The sequence below is a fragment of the Saimiri boliviensis genome (assembly GCF_048565385.1).
Source record: "Saimiri boliviensis isolate mSaiBol1 chromosome 19 unlocalized genomic scaffold, mSaiBol1.pri SUPER_19_unloc_1, whole genome shotgun sequence".
In the NCBI taxonomy this organism is placed as follows: Eukaryota; Metazoa; Chordata; class Mammalia; order Primates; family Cebidae; genus Saimiri; species Saimiri boliviensis.
The window spans coordinates 587,154-597,427 of record NW_027412502.1 but is presented as its reverse complement, the minus strand read 5'-3'; the positions used below and the strand labels follow the sequence as shown (position 1 = coordinate 597,427).

Here is a 10,274-nt window from a genome sequence, read left to right as displayed (position 1 = left end):
GTCTGGCCCCTCTGCTGTAGGACTGCTGAGGTCCTCTCCGGGCCCTGCTTGCCTGGGGATCACCTGCAGCAGCTGCAGAACAGTAAGGGTTGCTGCCAGTTTCCTCTTCTGCTATCTTTGTCCCAGAAGGATGCTCGCCAACTGTCATTTCGTTCTCTCTTTTATGAGGTGAGTCTTTGGATCTGTGGGGGTCAGGGAGCTACTTGAGGAGACAGTCTATCTTTTATTGGGGCTTAAGTCCTGAGCTGTGAGCTCCATTGTTCATTCAGAGCTGCTGGACAGGTACGTTTAGGTCTGCTGCAGCTGAACTCATAAAGCACTTTTTGTTCCCAGGTGCTCTGTCCCGGGGAGTTGGGGCTTTATAAGTTTCCGTTGCACTACTGCCTTTTTTGATTTTTCTTTCAGGTCTGACCCGCCCAGCTAGCAGCACGCATAGCCACTGCCTGCCTGCAGGGGCTTTGCTGAGCTGCTGTGGGCTCTGCCCAGCTGCCCTGAGCTCTTCCCTGTAGTCCTGTTTATATGGGCGTACCTAGAACTGTCTCAGCAACAGTGGCCCCACCTCTTTTATGGCGGACTCTCTCTGTTGTGGCAGGTTGCCTCGGCAATGGCGGGTTGCCTCAGCAACGGCAGCCTGCCTCCGTAGCGGTGGAGAGTCTCAGTAATGGCAGAAGCCCCTCCCCCACGGAGCCGGACCGTCCTGGTTCAGCTGTGCTTGGTTTGAAGGGCTCAACCCAGAGGGTTTCCAATTACAGTTTTTGTTTTCGTTGTTGTTGGGGGTGGAGGGGTGGGACCAACCGAGCCTGATCACCTGGCTCCCTGACTCAGAGTCTTTTCTTTTAAGTTGAACAACCCCACATTCCGGTCACTTGTTGAAAAGGCGCCGGGATCTCCCGTGCTGCGACTCACGGAGTCAGCTCGAACTGCGGCGCCGGCTCCTGGCGGATTTTTTGCCTAGGAATCTCCTGGCCTGACTCGCTATTTCAGATGAATGGGCAACTCTGCCATCTCAGGGCTCTGCTTGCCAGCTAAGAGGGCTCCCAGACCAGTGGCTTTTGTACGGAGAACCGCAGCAACAGGGAGTGGTCACAGCAGCCGCGCGGGTGGAATCAGCCCCGCGAGGGCCAAAACAGCCGCACCGGCTGGGACTGCGATGCTGGCGACCCCTCTGCCTGGGTATCTCCTGGTTTGTGGGCAATAAGAGTTTGTCTGGAAATGTGGCGTCCACTCACCCGCTGCACTTTCACTGGGAGCTGAAGTCCTGAGCTGTTCTTAGGTGGCCATCTTCCCAGCATTCCTCAGTGGCTATTTTTGATTTTGTTTCAAAAGAGGCCCTGATGTCTTTTTCTCTTTGGTCTGGAAAGTTTTCATTTTAAAATTTGTATGAATTCAAATATATTTAAAAACAATTTTCCATTCTGAAGATTGTTCTTCCCAATTCATCCATCCTGCCCAGCTCTAACCCACAGATCTTTATAAAAAATTATTCTGAGGAATCATAGCGATGTCTTCTATTCTAGAGGGGTGGGAGGTAAAGAAGACAGAGGTAGGAGGGAGATTCCCTAAGCATGGGCTGAGGAAGGAGGTTTGTTCCCAAAAGCATCCCAGACCTGCTCCATCACAAGACATACAGTTGTAGGAAAGACCTCGGGAAGATGGTCACCCCAGGACCCTCAGCAGCAGGGCTTTCAGGCTCGAATTAGACCCCTTCATTTTGCACAAAAGATTAAGTCCTTTGTCTCATGGAACAGTCTCTGTTAGACACTGACTAGCATTAGTGACAACTGCAGGCTGATGTCACAAATGTTTCGGTCTGAGTTTTCTGCTCTCTGTAATATTTCCAGGATTTCTGTATATTTCCAGGGGGTGTGATGGGCAGAGGGAGGCAATGACTTTTAATGCCTTTAGAAATTGTGTCATGTCTGAGAATAATATGTCTGGAGAAAGTGAGTTTTTGTGCAAGTAAAATTTAGAAAAAGTAACATCCTCATGTCCCCAAGAGAATGGAATAAAATGTAAATGCAGTTAACCAAAACTGGCAGAATTCTGAGGAAACCTCTTGCATGAAAATATGGTATCTTTGTACAACCGTGTGATTAGCTCTGGGCCTGTAGTGAGACAGAGTTTCGCTCTTGTTACCCAGGCTGGAGTGCAATGGCGCGATCTCAGCTTGCCGCAACCTCCACCTCCTGGGTTCAAGCAATTCTCCTGCCTCAGCCTCCTGAGTAGCTGGGATTACAGGCACATGCCACCATGCCCAGCTAATTTTTTGTATTTTTGGTAGAGACGGGATTTCACCATGTTGACCAGGATGGTCTTGATCTCTTGACCTCGTGATCCACCCTCCTCAGCCTCCCAAAGTGCTGGGATTACAGGCTTGAGCCACCACACCCAGCTTAAGTTTTATTATTTCTAACATGTAGGTAATACAGAGTTTACTAAAACATCTGCATCTTCCTTACCTGCATAGTAATATTACAATAATCAAAACTCAATTTCCTGACTTACATTTTGAAGAAAATGTAAAATGAGATACATACTGTATCTGCAGAATAAGAGGACAAAGAATATTCAGCTTATATAGTTATGAAGACATTAGTTCTCATGGTGGCAACAATATTTCATGTTTATTCATTATAATTCAATTTTGAAGCCTTAGATTTGGCATAATGGCTTTTAATTGGTTCCATTCTAAGTACATTTATATACATTCTACAAGCACTTTTATTATTTATAAAATCAGAAAGTTTTGATCAACATAGAAAATGACTAACATATCCATAATCAGGACAATTCTGATACCATCAGATACTTCTCATAATCACTGAAAGGTGAGGAATTGTGAACATGGCCTGACCATGTTAGGCCCACTCAAGAGAGCAGGTCTAGGCAGCAAAGGGCAGGAACCCAGAGTAGCTTGAATCAGGGGCTAAACAGATAATGTAAAGCCAGAATATTATTTTCAGAAACTTCTAAGCTTTACATGTGTTAATTTCTACCAAATATTTGATAATTTTCATTCCAATAAATGCATCACAACGAAGTGATGTCTACCTATTGGTGATCTTAAAGACAAAACAAGAAGAATTTTCTACTAAAAAAATTTTTAGATATGTCCTGAAACAAACTATGTAGAGATACATATTAAATCATTACTCCACCCAGTGATACGGTCACATTTTTTTCTCTATCATTTACAGAATAATACATAATTGTATGTGCTGTAGAGCTGTAGTAACATTTCATCTTCAAGGTTGCATGGGGCTGAATTTTTTTGCCTTCTTTCATTCTGCATTTTCTTAGAAGAAGATCAAATGAAGTGAATAAATGGACCACAGAGCCCCTGCCCCTCATAGCACTCACTGAGTGCTTGGCAGTATTTTTTCTTTGGCAGTGGGTAATTCTCTGAGTACAGAAATGGTTCCTTGCTCTATAAGCCTTTCTGAGGACATGAGACAAGTGATATTTGGAGTTGACTATCGCAGTGCAGTCATGGATCCCCCAGGAGTGGAGAGATTTGCGCTGTGGGGAGCTCAAGCATTCTCCTCCTGCAGGCATTACTGGGAAGTGGATGTGACCTACTCCCCAACTGCATTCTGGGAGTCTGCAAAGATTCCAAGACAGCAGATACCAATATCATTATTGGTTCTGATGAAAGGTGTTTTTGTTTTGTTTTGTTTTGTTTTTAATTTTCCCCAAAGAGTAGCAATCACTATAGTCTCTCCACCTATAATTCATTATGTGCAAAGGCCTCGGGATTGGGTCGGGATGTTTCTGGATTATGAGAATGGAGCTGTGAGTTTCTTTGATGTTTATAAAGGTTCTCTTATCTTTGGTTTTCCTTCTTCTCTTCCCCTCTGAGGCCTTTCTTTTGTTTTGGTTCCACATGAAAATTTGGTTTCATGATGATTTATTGTGACCTCCCCCCATAAATGAGGCAAATAGTGTTCTGAGACCTTATTCGAGGAAAGAGGCCTATGTGTGGGAGCCTGTGAGCTCATTGTAACTTCATGGAATGTAATTACTTTATGGTTATAAATGAAATAACCACCTTGATTGTATACCTTTGTTAATTAAGTTATTTTAATAAATTATTGTGTAATTGTTACTAGAACATCAATTATAGCTTTTCGTTTTTGGTAACAGGTTTATTGAGATCCATTCCCTTACCACGAAAGTCCTTTTCTAATGTATTTAATTCAGAGGTTGTTAGTATATCACACTTGTGCAGCCATCAGAACTACCTACTGCCTGGACATTTTTATCACTTCCAGAAGAATCCCAATAACCATTAACATTTATTCTCCATTCACCCTCCACCATTTCTTCATAACACTTAATCTGCTTTTCAATTTGTGCATTCAGGTAAAAAAAAAATACTATATGAGGGTTTTTAAAAATCTGATATTTTTTCAGAGTGTGTTTTCAAAGTTTGTACACATTGTAAACCATTTGTCTTACTTGTGTATTTGAACCAGCCTGTGGTAAAAAAATGAAGTGCTGGATATCTTATCTTACAATAATAAAGAAGAGGGCTTATTTTCTTTTTACATCTGACCAAATTAAGTTGATCTCACAGACTTTTTTACTTCTTATCATCCTAATTATTAATCACATTTCAGCTCATACAATAGTTTTTCAGTGCTGGGTGGCTGTGCTATTTCATCCTCTCTGAGTACATTATATCGGATTATAATATTCAGAAAACTCTTATTACTACCAGATTGGAAATTTCAAGGAGGCAAAAGCAGTATTTGCCTTCTTTGTTAACATATTATCAGTGCAATTTTTAGAATACACAATAAATAAGATGTGTAAATGGATAAGTAGGGGTGTTAATATGTACAAGTATTATTCTAACATTGGAAAACTTTTCCAAAATGTAAGTAACAAAATAGGATAGAACATGATGAATAGCTATCAAAAGACAACAGATCAATTTTTACATTTATAGTCAAAGATAATACTATTATGTTAGAGTTTAAAACAATTACAGCATAATTTTTTTCTATAAAGTTGATTTCAATTGTCTAAGGCTTTTTAATATGAACTAGTGAAAGATAAAGTTTCCTATATAAAATGATGGGGAACAGGAACAGGACTTAGAATAATAGAGACTGTCATTATTTCAACTGACATATACATTTAATTACTTACTAAGCATAAACTGGTATGAACCTCTTTATGCAGTAGAAAGAACAAAATTAATTTACGTTTCAAATAAGAATCCAGATATAGAGTGGAACCTTGTATAATGGAATGTAATAGCTATGTCTCCTAGGGCACCAGCTTGTCTGCTCTAACAAAGACCTCAAATTTGAAATGATTGAGAGGGTGCATTTCTCTCACCTGTTTGGGCCAATGTAGGAGTTAGTCAAGAATAAGACTGACATCTTCAACAACTGAATTTTATCTCTGTGTGGAAGAAGCTGCCATTTATGCCATGCCCCATGCACAGAAAACCTGAAAGAAAAGCAGGAAGGACAAGAGTATTTGTCTTTAAGGAAATGATCTGTTGTTTCTCACAACACTTTTGTTCCCATCCTGTAGTTTCAAAATTAGACATGTGGCACACGAAGTTGTGAGGTATATCTGGGAATCCTGTCTCCACACAAAAGATACTTATATTTATCATTTTGTTGAGAAAAAAATTAAATGACTGGCACAACAGACAATAACCCAAGAGATTGGTTCAGTGAGACAAAGCAGGACCTCAACAAAACAGATAAGGTGTCGCTTAAGGTTAGCACCAGGTCTTAGTATTCAAGAGTGGGTGAACCTTGCTTTTTACAACTGTCAGGGTGTCCGTTGCTTTCCTGTCAGAGCCTGGTTAGCTGAGGGTTAGGTGGCAGGAAACATCTTACTTGTATTTTAGTCCCTTAAGTGGATGATTTAGATAGGAATAATTCTCCAAATGTTGAAAATACTTACCCGAAATGGTCTCCGATTCTTTCACTCCATACCATACAGATTCTATATTAACTGTCTCTCTTCTCCCTCTACATATTTCATGCAGCACATTAGGAGTTAGCAGAGAGAAAGCTGATCACTGGCTTCTTTTGGACTTGCTGCTTTTTTTCCAAGTGATTGGGATGATGAAATTATTACCCTTAGAACTTCAACCCAGCACTCCTTTCTGATTTTCACCTGTGTTTCCTGAGCTTTTCTGTTGATGCCAAAACTCTCTATGAAACAGTCAATGCCTCCTAATTTAATTTTCTTATTTTTTCCTAGTTTTCAAGAAAAAAATTTATTCCCGACATTCCTCTAACTTAGCTAAGATTTACTTTTACAGAAGTAGAGAATTAGTGACATTACAATCATTTAGTATTTGACTCTGATTTTGGAAGATAAAAAAGGTACTGTATCTATTTAGCATATTTTCTTAGCCATTTAGCCAAGAGAATTTTATTCTACTGATGCTCCTAGAGATACATAATTTATTTATTCTCTTCACCTTTCAGAATTTATGTTAGACTATCTCCAAGACTTACTTACAATTGAAATAAATCAAAGACACTGCTAAGAACGTTGTCAATCATTAATCTAGAAATCTTGAACTTCCTGTTTTATATCCCTAAAAGAAGTTATTTATCAATAGCCTGGTTACAGATTTTTTTAATTCAAGAATTTTGATTCTTTTCTAGTACAGAAAGAAAAAATTGGTAAAGAGAATAACCTGGAAAAAATAATTTAACAAAACTGAGCACATTCTTGGCTAGCACTATGTTTCTGTACTAAATTTAGGAGATATGGAAATGGTAGTTTTCCTAAGTGAAATAAGATACAAGAAGAAAAATACTTTATGGTCTCACTCATATTTGAAATCTAGTTTTAAAAGTTGAATACATAACACCAGAGAGTAGAAAAGTGACGTTAGTTAGAGCGGTTGGAAGAACATAGGTAGATGAAGGGCAGTCGTTGTAAAGGCACAGTCTTGTAGGATAAATGAGTCTGATGTGCAGCCTGTAGGTATTTTTCATAATATTGTACTGTGTTTGGAAAATATTCTGAGGGACTAGATTTTTGGTGCTCTTATCATTAAAAAAAAAAAAAGCATGGCTAAGTGATATGAGGAATTCGTTAATCTGCCTGGGTTTAGTAATCGTTTCATTATGGATTTGTTTCTCAAACAACATATGCACCTAAAAATATAAAACAAAACATAATTTTAAAAATAAAGGTAATTTTATTCCTGTATGTAAGCTGAAATTAAGTGAAGATTGAGTCAATAATAACATAGCATTGCTGAATTAAGAGGATTCTAATAAAATATTTTTAGTTGGAAAGCTATGTGTATGAAAAAATGTGATCTAAGGCTGACTACAGTGGCCGTACTTATAATTCCAGTGCTTTGGGAGGCCAAGGCAGAAAATCACTTGAGGCCGGGAGTTTGAGATCAGCATGGGCAACATACAAAGGCCTTATCTCTACCAAAAGGAAAAAGAAAATTAGCCTTGTGTGGTGGTGTGCACCTGTTGTCCCAGCTCTCAGGAGACTGAGTTGGGAGGATTGCTTGAGTCCAGGAGTTTGAGACTGCAGTGAGCTGTGATTGTGCCATTGCACTCCAGCCTGGTTGACAGAGTGAGAACTTGTCTCAAAAACAGCAACTCAATAATTTATGGAGCCATTTTACCTTAAAGGTATCATTCTACAATTAATAAATCTACATATGCCTAGGTCAGTTACATCAGGCAGAGCTTGACCTCTAGTTCTTATAGCTACAGAAAAATCAGGCAGTTATAAGGAGGCTCTAAGAAAAACTTTTTTTTTTTTTCATTCTGGACCTTGGTATTATAATTTTTTAGACTGGTTGTCTGTCTCAGTGGTGGATACAACCATAATCTGAGATTTTAAAAAACATAAAGTTCATAGAATCTATATATTCTGGAGCCTTAAACATCTCCAGGGACTCAAGGATACTATTATGTTGAATCTCGGGCCTTCTACTGCATTTTTGCAGGAGCACATTTGAACCTCACAGCACTGGGTTTCAGGATTCTGTTAACAGGCCTGGGCAATGAGTGATGACAGCCCAGATAATTCTGCGAAAGGCTTTCTGCTTTGTTATAAGGAGGGTAATCATTGCAGAAAGCAGCTGAGCATCTGTTCATGGCTTTTCTGTGTTGTTTTACTGAAGAGGCAAGTTCCCAGTCATCATTCTGGGATTTATTTGTTGTTTTTGAAATCCCAGCATTTTGGCGGCCTAGGCAGGCAGATCATTTGAGGTTAGGAGTTCAAGATTAGCCTTACCAACATGGTAAAAGTTTGTTTCTACTTAAAATACGAAAATTAGTGAGGTGTGGTGGCAAATGCCTGCAATCTCAGCTACTCAGGAGGCTGAAGCAGGAGAATCACTTTTCCCTGGAGGCAAAGATTGCAGTGATGCAAGATCATGCCACTGCACTCTAGCCTGGGTGACAGACTGAGTGAGACTCTGTTTCATTAATAAATAAATAAAATCATATCTTGAATGGAGGGTGAATAAGGAGTATAGCATGGGACGTTTGGGGGGAAAATATCCATCAGGAGGAAAGGAGAACACACTTAACATGCCAGTGGGAGGTGGAATACTGTGAATGAGCTTCTAAATAGAATTCTCTTGAGAACTATGTTAATTCTCAGTATAGAAAGATGTACCATTTGAATGACATTAAAAATTCACTAGAAGAGTGAAGAATAATAGTTATAATGTCAAATAAGTAACAAAAGTCTCAAAACATAAAGTGTTCTCAAATATTAGAGTTTGTTGACATTTGAGATAGAGAAAGGAATAAAAGTTTATATATTAATCTTTATTATGTAAAAAAGAGTTTTATAAAAATTTTACATAAGAATTGAGGATATAAATTATAATAATTAAAATTTACAAGAGAATAAAAGCATTAAAATGAATTGTGAAAAGTTTAAAAGTGTAAAATAGAAAATTATTTAATTTTTAATCTCAAAATCAGAAGTAATTTTTATCAATGTCCTTAGAAAATTAAAAGACGAAACAATAATGTGAAAGAAGGTCGGTTTCCCTCGGGTTGGAGCACATAAGCCATGTCTTCTCTGGGGACACAGAAGCAAAATGTAGGCCTGTGCTCCTCACCCCACTCTCCCTGCCTGCCCCCGGCCCCGCCTGCATGGTGCTGCTGACCTGGACCTCGCCGGAGGGTGGCAGGAGGTGCAGCATGACCCCACCACCGCCATGCCCACCTCATGGTGTGAAGATCGAGGGCAGTGCTGGCTAAGAAGAGTTCCAGGACTTCTGGAATCGGCCCTACGCCTGCAGCAGCATTGCCTTGGATGACTCTTTTTACTCTTTCCAGGAAAAGGAGGAGCAGGGCGTCCAGAGCACTGAGAGTGTCCTGGAGAGCATCCCAGAGGCGGGGGCCTGCTGCAGGTGCTGGGGCCGCGTGGGTGAGCATCAAGGAGGCACAAGAGACTGATCACAGTGGCCAGACCAGCGTTGTTGTTGCCTGCTACCACGGCTTTGTGGATCCCATAATGGTCTTAGCTGAGTGCCCCCATGTTGACGTCAACCACAGGACAGCAGGAGGAACACAGCCCTGATCACAGCTGCATAGGCAGGGGCTGCCCCGCCCCACGGGCACAGGTGCATTGGACACTGGCTCTCAACCTTACACTTCCCGCGTCAGCATCGCGTGGGTTGTTTCATTTGAGCTTTAACACAGATCTGGTGGAAGCACAGGCTGCCAGACCCTGCCCCTGGAGTCTTTGAATAGACCTGGCGTGTGGCCCAAGAATGAGCAGATCCACAGATTTCCAGGTGAGGCTGATGCCCTGGCCCAGGGACCCCACGGTCAGGATGGCGGGCTTGGAGGTTTTCATGCCTGATGACTGCCAGCACCCCCCAACCAGTGGACATCGAAGAGCAGCAGAGCCTCAGACCCCAGGGGAGATGTCAGACGGGCACAGAGGCATCGCGGAATTAAAGTGAAAATGAAGAAAGCAGCTGAGCATCTGTTCATGACTTTCCTGTGCTGTTTTACTGAAGAATCTGTTCGGACCCAATCAGGGCACGCTGTCATCACGGACTACTTGTTGAACTATGTCCCCTGTATTGACCTTGAAAGCAGGGATGCGCTGGGGTTCACCACTCTGATGAAAGCTGCCATGCAGGGTCAAACGGATTGCATCCCAGACCTGATACTAGCAGGGTGCATGTCCACGTGAGGGACCCCGCCATGGGACGTCACCGCAGGAGTGGGGCACTCACATGTCCGCCTCATGCATAGGCTGCTGGAGCACCACTGCCTGGAGCAGTTCCG

At 41.2% G+C, this 10,274-nt stretch overlaps 1 pseudogene; it reads left to right on the top strand.

The window, feature by feature from the left end:
• Positions 1-1,885: 1,885 nt before the first annotated feature.
• Positions 1,886-4,077, top strand: LOC141583213 (tripartite motif-containing protein 64C-like; annotated as a pseudogene).
• Positions 4,078-10,274: the final 6,197 nt, after the last annotated feature.